Source organism: Chiloscyllium plagiosum, unplaced genomic scaffold, assembly GCF_037043375.1.
Source record: "Chiloscyllium plagiosum isolate Xiang-an unplaced genomic scaffold, Cpla_swu_hap1 HiC_scaffold_7, whole genome shotgun sequence".
NCBI lineage: Eukaryota > Metazoa > Chordata > Chondrichthyes > Orectolobiformes > Hemiscylliidae > Chiloscyllium > Chiloscyllium plagiosum.
In genome coordinates this window covers 24,698,448-24,713,243 of record NW_028270145.1, presented here as the reverse complement: position 1 = coordinate 24,713,243, position 14,796 = coordinate 24,698,448, and the positions used below count along the sequence as shown (strand labels likewise).

The window sequence follows — 14,796 nt, the reverse complement described above, 5'->3', positions numbered from 1 at the left end:
TTTGTTACTCAAGGTTACTCATTGGGTTGACTGAGTTGGTGTTGGTTGGGGATTTTGATAATGATTTTGATTCCCTCGCCTAAATTGAAACATATAAAAGATTTTTGACAGGGCTTATTAGACTGGGCTAGGGATAATGTTTCCCTTGTGCAAGGGTTGGGGTGAAGGTGTCCAGAACCATGGATCATGATGAAACATGGTAGGCAATTTCAGATTAATAGGAGGAGAAATTTCTTCACTCAGAGGATGGTGAACCTATGGATTTCTTAACACAGAAAGCTGAAGAAGTCAAGACACTGAATATATATTTAAGAAAGAAAGAAATAGATTTCCAGAGCCTAAAGGTATCAAGGCACACAGGAGAGAGGGAGATTATGGCATGGAGATACAGAATCAGCCATGATGATGGTGGAGTGAGCTTAATGGGCTGCATCGCCTTCTCCTCCGTTTCCTATGTTTCATCTTCACAATGCCATGCTTTTCCTTAAATCCAGTCATTCATCATTGCAGGCGATCGAGCCTCTTTGCAAGACTAGATTCTATTTGCTGCTGGATCAGACCACTGATAGAAACATTCTTTTGCTTGGACTGCCTTGAACGAAGTTAGTTAGATTAGCCAACAGTTCTGCTACTTTTCTTGGGTGAACAGATAGTCTACTAGTCCGACTGTTTCAAGATGCTCGCTTCGACTTTCAAAATGGTTGACCATCACAATAATGTCCTTTTTTTCACCATGTGCTAGTTTTCCACTTGCTGCATCAACTTTACATTCTCTCCAAATTAACACTAACTTTTCTCCCCCAAGGTTCAGCCACGCTCAAAACCACACATCCTTTCACAATGAGATCTGAATGTCAAATGTCGACCTATTCAGCACTCCATGATTTTATGTTCTTCTACAGCCTGACTTCACTCTCACTGGTAAATGCAGTTGTGTGACAGATTTGCACAAGTTCAGTTAATCTGGAGTTATAACTGACATTTAAGATAATCTTGGATTTATCACTGATAATTTCAGTGGAACTGGAGTTGGACATAATTGAAACTTGACTCATCACTATTTCGCCCCTCAATTTCCAGCAAAGCAATGTTCTGCTTTTGTATCCCCATAGTGAAGATGTATGTGCAAAGTGCGCAAACAAAACAAAATTATAGCATGAGTGACAAGGTCCTTCAACACTGGTGTCTGTCCCAAAGTTGACAAAATCAAGTCAGACTTTAACACATTTTGATGAAACAGTAACTGGATCACAAGTTATCAAAGACCTGCTTATATATGCAGATTTTATCATTCAATCAAGCTTAAAGCAAGTTCTGATGCTAACACCCAACCTCAGCTTCACCTCTTAAATATACTCTGTCTCTCAACTTCCTCAGCTACTACTTCTTGGATTCAACATTTTGTGTATCCGCATTGCTTTCACCTCATCATTAAAACCCATGCCTTCAGTTGCCTAGCTCTGTATCCTTGAATTTACTCCATAAAACCTCTGCCTCTGCACATCTTTCACCAAACTTGAGAATATGTTTGTTCATCTACTGCATACTTCTTTAACGCTTACACCATTATAAAGTGCTTTGCAATGTATTGCCTCATTAAAGACACTCCAGGAAAAGGTGTCATTATAGATCTTTTGTCATGAAAAAGTACATTGTTGCTTCATTCTGCATTCCATAAAGTAAGAAAACATGCAGCAAGCAGATTCAAGTCTTGAAAATCATGAAGCTTTATTAATTATCATATCATTCAATCATCCACCTATATAGCTTAAAATTCCACATGTTTATTCATTTCCATTGACAGCAATTGATTTGTTCAGAATCTGACCAAATTATCTATAACTGGCTGATTTTGTCAACTTGTTTGGCGCACTCACAAGTCTGAAAGTTTACTCATACCTGCTTAGATCTACATCATTTCTTTATCTTCAGTTTTCTAAAAGCCTGGATGACCAGTGTTTTTTCTCCCATGGAAAGGTGTAGCACAACAGCCATAACAGTTTAAAATCTGGAATCATTTTAATCATTCCTGAGTGTCTTCCAGAATTTTAATGTTCCTTTAAAACCTGATATGTTCAGATTGAATACATTTTCCTAGTGACAATCAGTTGTTTTTGAAGAGTACCTCAATATTTATTAAGCTTTGCTCTGCCCTGAAAACTCAATGAATTCACAATTATTGTATTAAATCCTTTACAATTCTACATTTTGCTAACATCTTCAAATGTTACTTGCTATTCTTTGTCCAATAAAGATTGCCTTTTGTTTAACTAATTAATGCATTTCTAATGGAAGTTATAGATTTAGTAACATAAATGATGTTTCTCCAAAGTTCAATGTCACAAGTAACATTTCATTCCAAATAATGTGAAAACTAAAGGGAAAGACTTGCTCAGGATTCTGCTAAATATCACACATTATACCTCACCTGAAATACTTCACAAGAGGAGGCTTAATGCCCTCAGCTGGATATATTTTTCTTTCTAGTTAGCAATTCCACTGAACAAACAATAATCCTAAATTCTTTTGGTTTGCACAAAAACTTTGAATTGTCTCTTCCACCTGGTTTCACTATCATATAGAGAAGCTTACTGTCAATTAATTGAAATAGTGCTATTCACTCAGCTCAAAATAGAACATATTAGAAAGACTCATTGAAAATAATCCCAGAGCAAAATGAAATCAATGTGTGCAAAATTGCACAAGATCATTAAGTCTGTTAAAATATTCAAAATAATTCTCATCAGTTAGCTTCCTTTTGAACAATTTTTGAACAATGAAACAGGGCAATTGACAAAAGGCAGTTTCAAATTGAAATGCACAAAAGACCAAAATTCAACAAATCAAGACATTTTTAAAGTATAACAAAAAAATTTATAATTTTTAATACCTGTTTTTATCTTTGGAGATAATTAAATAACAATAGTTTGTCTAACTGTTCAAAAGGAAGCTAAATAATGAGAATTATTTTGATACAATGACCAAGTGACTGAAATGATTACACATAGGCTGACTCAAATTTTAAACAATGAACAGAAGTAGGAATCTTATGTTCCAAAGTTAATAGGGAACATATGACAATTTGACCACTGACTGAGCAATCAGATGATGCAGCCTATAATTCGGTCAGGTTTAATTTTATGAAAAGCAAATGTAGTTTCGAATTCTGAAGAAAGACTGCATCTGTGCTTGCATTCAAGCTTCTGAATTCCTAGCAAAGATGTCTAATTTAAGGGATTAAATTCATACCAGAAAAGCAAGTGCCGATTTTCCTCTGGTAATGCTGAGTTGCCAGACCACATAATTAACATCCAGTCTTGGCCAAGTTATACTTTTCGAAGAGTGCAGTGCTGGAAACGCACAGCCAGTCAGGCAACATCCAAGGAGCAGGAGAGTTGATGTTTCAGGCATAAGCCCTTCATCAGGAATGAGGCTGCCTGCAATCCTCACTTTCTCCTAGTCACACTTTTCCCCAGTTAAACAGTGGGAAGCACAAAGCACATAACAAACATCAGTCCCTGATCACTGAGTGTGAGTTTTAATGGTAAGTGAGTCATAATGGCCAGAGGAGGGTGAATCAATCTCATTTACTGCCACATAAACAAGATGTTAACACTCCAACATTTTACATTTTGAAAACATGACATAAAAAAAGTTAGTTTATATTTTATTTGTGATAACCTAACAAAAAAAGTGAGGAAGGTATGCACATAAGGCAGCCAAATCAGTGACACGGAGTTCCAAGCAGTCAATAATTAAATCAGGACAGAAGTACAGTGGTAAGAACGATAAACTAGAACTGCTCATTCAGTATTATATCACCACCAAATTGTGAAATATGCTGTCAGTCAGTGACAGTAAATCAAATTACAAAATCCCATTTTATGGGGTTCACTGGAAAAAGGTCTGAATCTGCTTGTGCAGGCCTCCCATGCAGTTTTATACTCCAGAATATCCAAGCAGTTGCACACAAGATACTAACGTACAACTAAGTAATCCAGCATACATTGACTAAATGAAAACAGTGCTACTTCTTCAGAAAACAAATATCGTTAGATACAGTGATTTTGAATGTCTCACTGCTATTTATTTGGGTGTCAGGAACATGCCTGTCATTTGTAGCTCCCAACCTGGACAATCCTTGAAAACTGCTGTAATGTAATGATCTAAAGAGATGCTAAAAGATTGTTTGCAGTTAAAAGTACGAAGGATAACTTGAAGACTGTCAATTACTTGCAAATTACTGCAGATAGATTGAGATGGAACGAAGATATTTTCATAAACAAGATCCAGCATTGCTCCTTGCACTCAGAAGGGTCAGTTTACAATACGAGTCAGATGCAATCCAGAAAAGTCTTGAAGCACTTTTTGGAGGAAAAATCCAATTATCAACAAATTTAATCTCCATTCCCAGAACAAGACTAAAATCATTCCAATTTCCAATAAATCAGAATATGCACTTATTCACACCAGTGCAGCTTATTGCACAAGTTAACTAAGCATTATATAATTATTCCTTAATTTAGTATGGTTTATGCCTTTCTAAGCTGCTGATGAAATGTTTGTTGTAATGGACTGGACAGCAGCCAGAGTTAATAAAAAGAGTTGAGTCAAGTAGAAGGCATTTTAGAAAAGGTACTGACACAAGTACAACATACATTTATTAGATTTATCTCAAGTACCACAACAGAATACAATTAGGTGTCCTTTGTGTCACCTATGACTTGCTTCAAGTGTCTCCACAAACTGTTATTTATCTTCAATTGTACCACAAAACATTCTTCACAAAAGTTGGTCTTCACATTGTAAACTACTTGTTAAATCAACCAGGGAAGAAAGGATTGCAAATAATCAACTACTCTCTGCATTCTTGCATGCCTTTAACTTATAATTAAAACTGAATCATTTCCAGCATTCTAATTACAGCATTAACAATCAATTCCTTGAGCACTGTTCTTTTACTGAACAGAAGCTAGGAAAATTAACAGTATTTATTTCTCAAGCTTTCTCTTTACTGCATGGCTCTCCAAGGGGGCATTCAAAGAATGCAAGCAGTATATAACACAAACTACACAAAGAATTCATGCACCAATTGTGGCCCTCAATCACCCAAACCTTTTTTGTTAATGACATACTTCGGGGAGGTAGTGGTCAAGTGGTATTATCATTGGACCAGTAATTCTAGGTTAATGCTCTGGATACAGATTCGATATCCACCAAAGCAGATAGTGAAATCTGAATTCAATTCATAAATCTGACATTAAAAGCTGACATGTAATTCAAATGTAAAAGTTAACATTGTTGATTATTTTTAAAAACCCATCTGGTTCACTTAAGTCTTTTACTGAAGGTAGATCTGCAATCCTCACCTAATTCAGTCTACAAGTGACTCCAGATCTGCTGAGTTAAATGCCCTCTGAAATGAGCCAACAAGCCACTCAGTTATATCTTACTGCTATCATCTGATACGAGGACTAAAATGGAATCTTGGAAGCCCCAGACCCCACTTGCTTTAGGTTCCTTGAGAAGGTCTGCAGGATGAGACTTCACAAAACCTGAAGACAAGGAGCAAAGCAAGCCATTTGGCCCCAAGAGATCCATTCCACCATTGAATAAGCAAAACAGAGAATTGAGAAAGTTTTAAAAGTCAACAAAAGATAACAAAAAAAATATAAAGAGGGAGAAAATAAACTTTAAAGGTAAAGGTAAACTTGCAAGTAGTATCAAGATGAAGGCAACAGCTTCTTTAAATTCTTAAAAACAAAAGAGGGAAGCCCAAGGTGAACCTCGGCCCCTTCGAGAATGAGGCTGGGGAAATAATCATGGGAAACCAGGAACGAGCAGAGAAGTAAAAAAAAAACTTTGTATCGGTCTTTATAGTGTAAGACACTAACAGCATTCCAAAACTACAAAATAGTCAAGGGGCAAAAAGGAGAAAGTAACAACAATAATGTCAGTAGAGAAGTAGTGTTCGGGAAATTATATGGGGTTAACAACTGGTAACTCCCTGCAACCTCACAGGATGCATCCAAGGACACAAAAGGAAGTAGGTACAGAGATAGTAGATGCACTAGTAGGAAACTTGCAGGAATCCTTAGATTTTGGAAAAGTCCCAGAGGACTGGATAAACTATCAGTGTGACATTTTTTACTTAAAGGAAGGAGACAAAAAGACAGGTAACTATAGACCAGTTAACTTAATGCCTGTTATGGGTGAATTGTTGGAGTCTACTATAAAGGATGCAATCGCAGAGCATTTAGAAATATTTAATATGATCAAGTACAATCAGCATAGCCTCATGAAGGAGAAATCAATACCCAACATTTACTAGAACTTGTTAATGAGATAACAAGCAGAATAGATAAAGTGAAACAGTGGATTGAATATATTTCAATTTCCAGAAGGCACTTGATAAGGTACCACACATTAGACTACTTAATGAAAATCTGTGGTGATAGATGTAGTACGTTGGCATGGATAGAGGTCTGACTAAGTAATAGTTGGGAGAGAGTTGGGATAAGTGGGGGAGTGGGGGTGGGTGGGAGGGGGGACACTTTCAGGATCAATGCTGGGGTTACAATTATTCACAATGTATCTTCATGACTAGGATGAGGAAGGTAAACGTACTTTAGCCACATCTGTGGATGACAAAGAAGTAGGTGGAAAGACAAGTGGTGAGGACACAAAGGAATACAGGAAGGTGAAGCAAGTGGACAGTATTCCATCTGACAAAATAATATGAGAGTCTCCACTGTGGCAGGCAGAGGTGCTGAATATTATTTAAATGGAGAAAGACTGCATAAAGTTACAGAACAGAGCTATTTAAGGAGACCATGAATCAGAAAAAAGATTGCACAGAAATTTAGTGGCTAATAGGCAAGGTAAATGGAACGTTGGCTTTTATTGCCAAGGGAATGGAGTAGAAAAATGGGGAAGTCTTGCTAAAACAATGCAAAGCATTAGTCAGATCACAGTTGGAGTACTGTGAACAGTTATGGTCACCTTACCTACAGAAAGATACACTGGCATTGGAGACAGGTGAGACAAGGTTCACTCAGCTGATACCAAACACCAGTGCTATTTGAAGGGGATGAATTGGTCTGGAACTTAGGAGAAGGAAAAGCAACCTTATTGAAATATAAAAGATTCTTAGGGAATTTGACAGGATGGATGGAAAGAGATTGTTGCCTTTTGTGGGAGAATCAAGGACCAAAGGACATACATCTCAAAAAGAGAGGTCACACAATTAACACAGAAGTGAGGAGGGATTTCTTCTCCCAAAGGGTAGTGACTCGTTGTATTGTTTTCTGGAGAAGGCTGTCAAGGTTGTGTCATTAAGTATATTCAAGGCTGAGACAGACAGATTTTTCATCAGCCCCAGGGAATGGGGCAGGAAGAAAGAGGCAGGAAGATAGATCAGACACAATCTCATTGAATGGTGGAGCTCACTTTGTGGGCAAAATGACAGACTGCTACTCCTAAATCTTATGGTCAATGAGATGTTCCCACACATCAACAGCCCCTCATCTTCCAGATGGTAGAGGTCATAGTTTAGAAGTTGCTGTGAGACAGCTGAACCAATTCTGGGACAAGCTAAAGATATTAATTATACCAAAGAACTTCGCAGCATCATCAGTAATGAGCTTGCTGTTGTTGCCTTGGTGCCCATTTGATGATTGGTGGTTTCTCCAATTACATTACTTCTACCAAACTTCGTGGTGGTTTGAGTCAGCTGAATGGCTTCCTCGGCCATTTCAGTGTCAGTCACATTGCTGCCAGTCTGAAGATACATGGAGGTCAGACCAGATAAGGATAGCAGATTTTCGTACCAAAAAGCTCTTAATGAACCAATTGGATTTTTACAACAATCAGCAATTATTACATGGTCTCCATTAGGCTTGTTTTCAGATTTGCCAGAATTTAAATTTCACCATCTGCTATAGTGGGATTCAAATCCATGTCTCCAGAACATAAGCCAAGGGCTGAGATTACTTGTCCAATGGTATTACCGCACTGTCACCATCATGTCTTGTGGATCCAGAAATGCCCACACTCATGTATACACACATCAGTGGATTTACAATGGCCATGTTTCTGGGGTGGCGGGTAGCAACATATAATTTGAATAGCAGGTACCAGCAATGGTTTTGCTGCTGCCATTGACAGTTCCTCTTCATTAATCTCTTATTTCTCATTCCATTTGTTATTAAATCACTCATGCCCTCCGATCATATAAGGCATTCCCTTCTGCACAAAACAGCCTTGCCTGTTATTTTTCAGTATTTTCCATTTTGATTTTATAGTCCATCATTTGCCTTTGTGAACACTTCTCCCTCTATGTCAGTATTTGCAAATTTACAAATTTTAATTTGAAAATTTCAGTATTCAAATCGGCAAATTTTAGTGAGCAGGGAATAGTTATCCAGAGATCTGTTCATCCAAGGAACAATGCTATGGGTTCTGAGGAAAAGAGATCAACCACCAAGGGTTAACTCTGCACTTTTTCTTTCCACAGATGCTGTCTGAAGAATACCTAGCATTGTTCGTCTTTATTTCACAATGCTATGGTCTTGAATTTGAGCACCATCTGGTGTCATAACATGCTAACTGTTAGACTGCTTTTTCTCGACGAGCCACAAATTCAAAATCAATGCCAGTTTTAGTCTGTCCATACAAATGAGGGTTGGGATTCTAAATGGAGTCACAAGGAGAAATTTCGAAGTTGTGAGCTCAAATGTAGCAATGACTGCCACAGAGCTCTGACAAAAGTTCTAATGTACTCCCTCTCACAATTCTCCCTTAAGGTCACAGCAATTTTCAAGGCTTGAAACGAGATCACAGACAGAAATGTATTGAATCACTGGCCTGTACTAATCACAAATGATCCTAACCCATTTTATTCCATATGGCTTCTATAAAATAGAACAAAATTTGTAAACTTGATTATACTCAATACCGGAACATTTTAATAAAATGTTACAATCGCCCATTAATGGGTTTATTTGTTGGATGGTGGAGTTAATTATTAATGTAATTTTTAATTGTACAAGTCAGGAATTTGATAGAATATTCTCTTCTTGCCTAGATAATTGGTGTTCCAACAACACTGAAGAAGCCTCACGACAATGAGTAGGGGAAACAACATTTTTTTTTATTTGTATGAGATGCACAATGAATTTGTAAAAAACTGCTCTTTCATGGCAGTGCCCCTTTATTGCAATAATAAAAAAAATCAGGTTGACTTCCAGGACTGCAGTCAGGGATGGTGCACAGATTCACCTGCGGTACTCGATTTTATGCTCCTAAAGAGAGTGTGCTGCCCTTCATGTGAACTTGAAATGGATAAGATGACGTCAGGAATGCTTCATCACACCAATCTCACAAATCCTAGAATGTGAACAGTTACAGAAAATGTGTGCATTTTGAAATTACTAATGAATGAGTTATTGAGCTTGCTAACAACTCAAACACCTTCAGTTGTTTTGACTGCTCAATGTATTTCTTACACGTTGGAAACCAAAACGTTTGAGAATGTATTATGGCAGCCAAGAAGAAATGGTACAACAGTGTGATGGCAAGTTACATCGTGCCTCACTCAGTCAAATGTTATCTTGACATCAAGTCATTTTGAGTTTAGTTCTTTTGTCCATATTTGGGCCAAAGTTGTAATGATGTCAGAAGCAGAATGGCCTTGGTAGAAGCCAAACTAAACATCAAATGGGCCAGGTATTGCTGTGGAAATCAATTTTATAATACTGTCAATGATCTCGTCCATCACTGACCTGACGATTGAGAGTAAACTAATGGATCGATAATTGGCCATGTTGGATTTGTCCTGTTTGGCATGGAGGGGAGATTCCTAAAAGAACCTAAGAAATAGGAGTAACAGTAGTTCAATCGGGACCCCATGTATGCCCAGCCATTCAATAAAATCATGGCTGATCTACCCTAGCTCTCACTCTATTTTACTCCAGCTCAACACAGGGTTGAAACCCTTGGTATTTCAAAAATTTATCTAAGATCTCTTGAAATATTTTATTACCTAGCTTCCACACTCTAAGGTAAAGTATTCCAAGACATTTATTACTTCTGGAAGAATACATTCCTTTGCACCTCAGTTTTAAATGAGTGCCCCCTTATTCTATAACTAGTTTGAGATTCATCCTCAACTGGAAACACCTTCTCAACATCTATCCTGTCAAGCCCCATCAGAATCTTAGTTTTTTTCCAATAAGATCATTCCTCGTCCTGCTAAACTCAAATAATTAAAGACCTGCCTAACCTGCTCAGCTATTCTTGATCAGTCAACTGCTTTATCTCAGGAATGACCCAGCAAATCTCTTTTGAAAAGCCTCCACTGCCAGTACTATATATCCTTTCTCAAATACATGAATGTACATAGTGCAGTTTTCCATACAGCCTGTAGATGCCAGTGTTGAAGATGTTTTGGAACAGCTTCGCTAAGGGCACATCTAGTTTCCAATTGCAAATTTCCAATATACTATTAGCAGAATGTTATTAATACCTACAGCTTCTTCAGCCTTTGCTTAATATCACAGAGTATGAAATGGCTGGGAATTACTGTAAGGAGAGGCTGAATAGGCTGGGGCTATTTTCCCTGGAGCATTGAAGGCCGAAGGACGACCTTATGAAATCGTGAGAGACAGGATTGAGTAAATAAACAAGGTCTTTTTTACCCCAGGGTGGGTGAGTCTAGAACTAGAGGGCAAAAGTTTAAAGTGAGAGGGGAAAGATTTAAAAGGGACCTAACAGGCAATGTTTTAATGCAGAGGGTGGTGTGTGCATGGAATCAACTGCCAGAGAAAGTGGTGGAGGCTGGTACAATTGCAACATTTAAAAGACATCTGGATGGGTATATGAATAGGAAGGGTTGAGGGGAATATGGGCCAAATGCTGGTACATGGGACTAGATTAGTTTAGGATATGTGCATGGACGAGTTGGACTGAAGAGTCTGTTTCCATGCATTACATCTCCATGACTCTAAGAGGAGGCAGATCGGGATCGCTCACCCAGCACTCCCACTTGAAGATGGGTGCAAAAAACTTCAGCCTTGTCCTTAGAACTGATGTGCTCCCCACCTCCACTCCATATAATCAGGGATAGGGGTATTCGTGAAGCCGCTTCCTCCATTAAAATGTTGAACTGTCCATTACCATTCATCACTGATCGTGCAAGACTGCACGGCTTAGAAATGACCTGTTGGTTGGCTCTACTGCATGTTGCTTATACTTTTTGGAATGCATGTAACTGTGCTGTCTTCACTAGATTGACGCAATTTTTGGTATGCTGAGAACTGCTCCTACTATGTTATCTTGCACTTTTCCATGGTTGTTACCATGGCTTAAATGGCAGATTGCTGGGTCATGAAGTGAAAAATTATACTTGAAAATGATTGCATTGCTTTGATGGCCCATTTCAGTTCTGAGATCTTTCTAAATATATTACATTTAACACGGTGGTCATGCCACAAAGTACATTCAATATGAAACCAGAACATAGTATCCAAAACAACTATGCAATAGCCAGTCCTATTATTACAGTCATTACAAATGTATCAGTAACAGGCAGAAAGATGACAACCACATGAAGTGGATTTTCCACTCTTGCTGATTCCCTCACCAACTGCCGCAGGCCATGTCAGGCAGCTTTGTCCTTCAGGACTTGGTCATTTTTCTGACCAGGTTTCCTCAGCCTGCTGAAAAAAGTAAAAACCAACCCTTGACGAGATGCCGACTCTTCCCCCTCAGTTACTTTTAGGCTGGGTGCCATCTCTCCCTGTCGTTAATTCAGGGAGGATGCTGATTCTCTCTCTCAGTTCCAATCAGACATTGTGTCGACTCTCACTCTCGAATACGATTAGACAAGGTGAGGATGAGATGAATGGCATGGGAGTGAAATATGAATGGTGTCTGAGGGCCAATTTTCATGGGGATTTAGGGTGAGGACACAACAGGAGATGGGGTTTGCATAGAAAAACTGAAAAGGATACAGATAAGGGTGATACACGAGAGAGAAAAGGATTTGGAATGGGTATGGAATGACCCTGGTGGAATGAGATGGTGACTTAAAGTAGCATTGGTGCAATAAAGATATTGATTTGATCACAAACATTTTGCGGACATTTCTTAGTTTCATATGGTTATAAAGTTGGGGTATAAATTGTTTAGCTTTAGAATTTTTAATCAGAGTCAGGAAGCCACATTGCAGATGTGCTTTTGATAAAAGATAATATCTATGCTGTTTTCAAACAAAGATTTTGTCTTGGGTAAAGCTAACATAACTATCAAACTTTACTGAATGAGGACTTCATATGATATTACACATGCTCCCAAATGACTAAGCAGTAGAAAGCATAAAACATATTCAACTATTTAATTACCACTATCTCAGCAGTTCTCCACTGCTATTGTTTGCACAGAATAAGTCAAACTGAATGATTGCATAAGCATGAAACACTGTATAAATAAACAATCATCTGACTGCCATTCTAAAAACAAGGGCTGCAACATTGCATAGATTTGGACCTGAATTTGGAGGGAGGGAGGCATTCAGAAAGGACAGAGTGAGGAAAAGGTGGAGGATTGACCTTGTTAATCAATCATTCTAATGGCCAGCACCAGGGACCAGTGGTTCGGTTCCAGCCTTGGGCGACTATCTGTACGGGGTTTGTACATTCTCCCCATGTCTGCCTGGGTTTCCTCCGGATGGTCCAGTTTCCTCCCACAGTCCAAAGATGTGCAGGTTAGGTGAATTAGCCATGCTGAATTGCCCATTGTGTACAGGTAGGTTAGGTGCATTAGTCAGGGGAAATGTTGAGCAAAAGGTTAGGGGAATGGGTTGGATGGGATACTCTGAAGGTCAGTGGGGACTTGTAGGGTCAAGTGGCTTATTTCCACACTGTAGGGATAAGTAGAATAGAGAAGAATGATTTCAGTTTAGAAACTCGCCTAAGTGGTTTGGGTAAAGATGAGAAATAATAAAGCTAAGTCACATGGAAGAGTGGTATTTTAGCCCCCAAAGAGGAACCATAAGGTAGGATGCAGTATAAAGGAATCAATCACAGAAGCTTGTCAGAAAGGTGCAATGATAACCAAACGAGGCTGTATTCTTTCAATAGACTTCAAAATAAAATGAAATGTAACCTCGGCACAATATTTTACACAATATTTCGAGGCTAGTTTCTTAGAACAGCATCTTCTGGAGCCAGCCAGACAGCAAGTGATATCTAGTATCCTGCAAAGACAGGATTAAATACATGATTTCATAATGAAGACAATCCCCAAGTAACAATAAAATAATGATGTGAACTTTACATTCAATTTGAGAGAGAGAGGAGCAAGTCCAAGGCTTAGATCAGGATAATTATACGGGTATGAAAGGAGAGCTGGCTCAAGTGAATGGACAAAATAAGTTAAGAAACAAGTTAACAGCAATACAGTGGTACACATTTTAGGGATGTTTTCCAGATAAGACAGACTAGATAGATGCCACCAAGTAAGCAAATTTCTGAAGGACAGACCCAGCATCTGTGGTGAACAAAAAAGGGTTAAGACATTATCAACAAAAAGGTATAAAAATGGTGCAAACATATGTCAGAATCGTAGAATCATACAGTACAGAACAGGTCCTTTGGCCCATCAAGTCTGTACTGCTAAAAATATATTCCCACCCACACTTGGTCCCACTTTCCAATGCTACGCCCATAACCTTACCTTGTTTCCTTGAGACACAATATGGCTGAACTTGCTGTGTCTTGGTTCCTTTTCAAAGTTATCCTGTGCAGCTACTGAACTAACACATTGTGTCCTCTGCCCCAAAAGAACTTGTTTAAACTCCCCCTACAAGCACTAGCAAATATTGTGACAAGGATGTTGGTCCCATTCTTGGAAGGGTCTCACCTTCTCCAGAAATGGTCTCTGTGATCCAGAAGATTGGACAGAATATAAAAACAGTAAATCTTGACAAAAAAAACAAACAGGGAGATAAGAATTAGAGTCAAAGAGAAAATTTACTTGAAATATAAAAACAGATATTAAGAGCCTCTACTGGTATTTGACAAAGTTAAGATGAGTGCTGGTCTTTTAGAAACTGAACCTGGGGAATTATTAAAGGAAAAATGGCAGACATCTGAATTAATAGCTATTTTTCATCAGTCTTCACAATGGCGGATAGAAGGTACATCCAAGGTATAGCTATAAATCAGGAAGTCAAAGGATGAAAAGAATTAAAGAAGATTACAAGAACCAGGGAAGTAGTACTGAGCAAACTGTTAAATTTGCAGATTGACAAGTCCCTGGGTCCTGATGAATTTCATTGTAGCCTGAAAAGAATTGGCTCGTAAGACAGTTAACGTTCGAGTTTTAAATTGCCAAAATTCTCATTATTCAAGGAAGTTTTGTTTAGATTGGAAAATAGTAAATGTAATTTCTTTATTCAAAAAGGGAGACAAAAAGCAGGAACCGAAAGTCCAGTTTGCTTAATATCTGTCATTGACAAGATGTTAGAAGCTATTATTAATGACGTTACATCAGGCACTTGGAAAAATTCAAGATAATCAAGCAGACTCACCATTATTTAATGAGAAGGATATATAGTTTAATTAATTTATTGGACTTCTTTGAAGAAGAATTATGTGCTGCGGATAAAGGGAAACCATAGACATACTGTGCTTGTACTTTATAAGGTGCCACCATATGGTGTGGATGCAATATTTTGCAAAGGTAGAAGATTGGTTGGCTCATAGAAAACAGAACAGGCATAAATGGGTTGACAAG

The 14,796-nt window shown here is 38.2% G+C and overlaps 1 protein-coding gene across 4 annotated transcripts in view; it reads right to left on the bottom strand.

Moving 5' to 3' along the window:
- LOC122551398 (double-stranded RNA-specific editase 1-like) overlaps positions 1 to 14,796 on the bottom strand; it is a 322,044-nt gene that overhangs the window by 213,960 nt on the left and 93,288 nt on the right. The window lies entirely within an intron of this gene.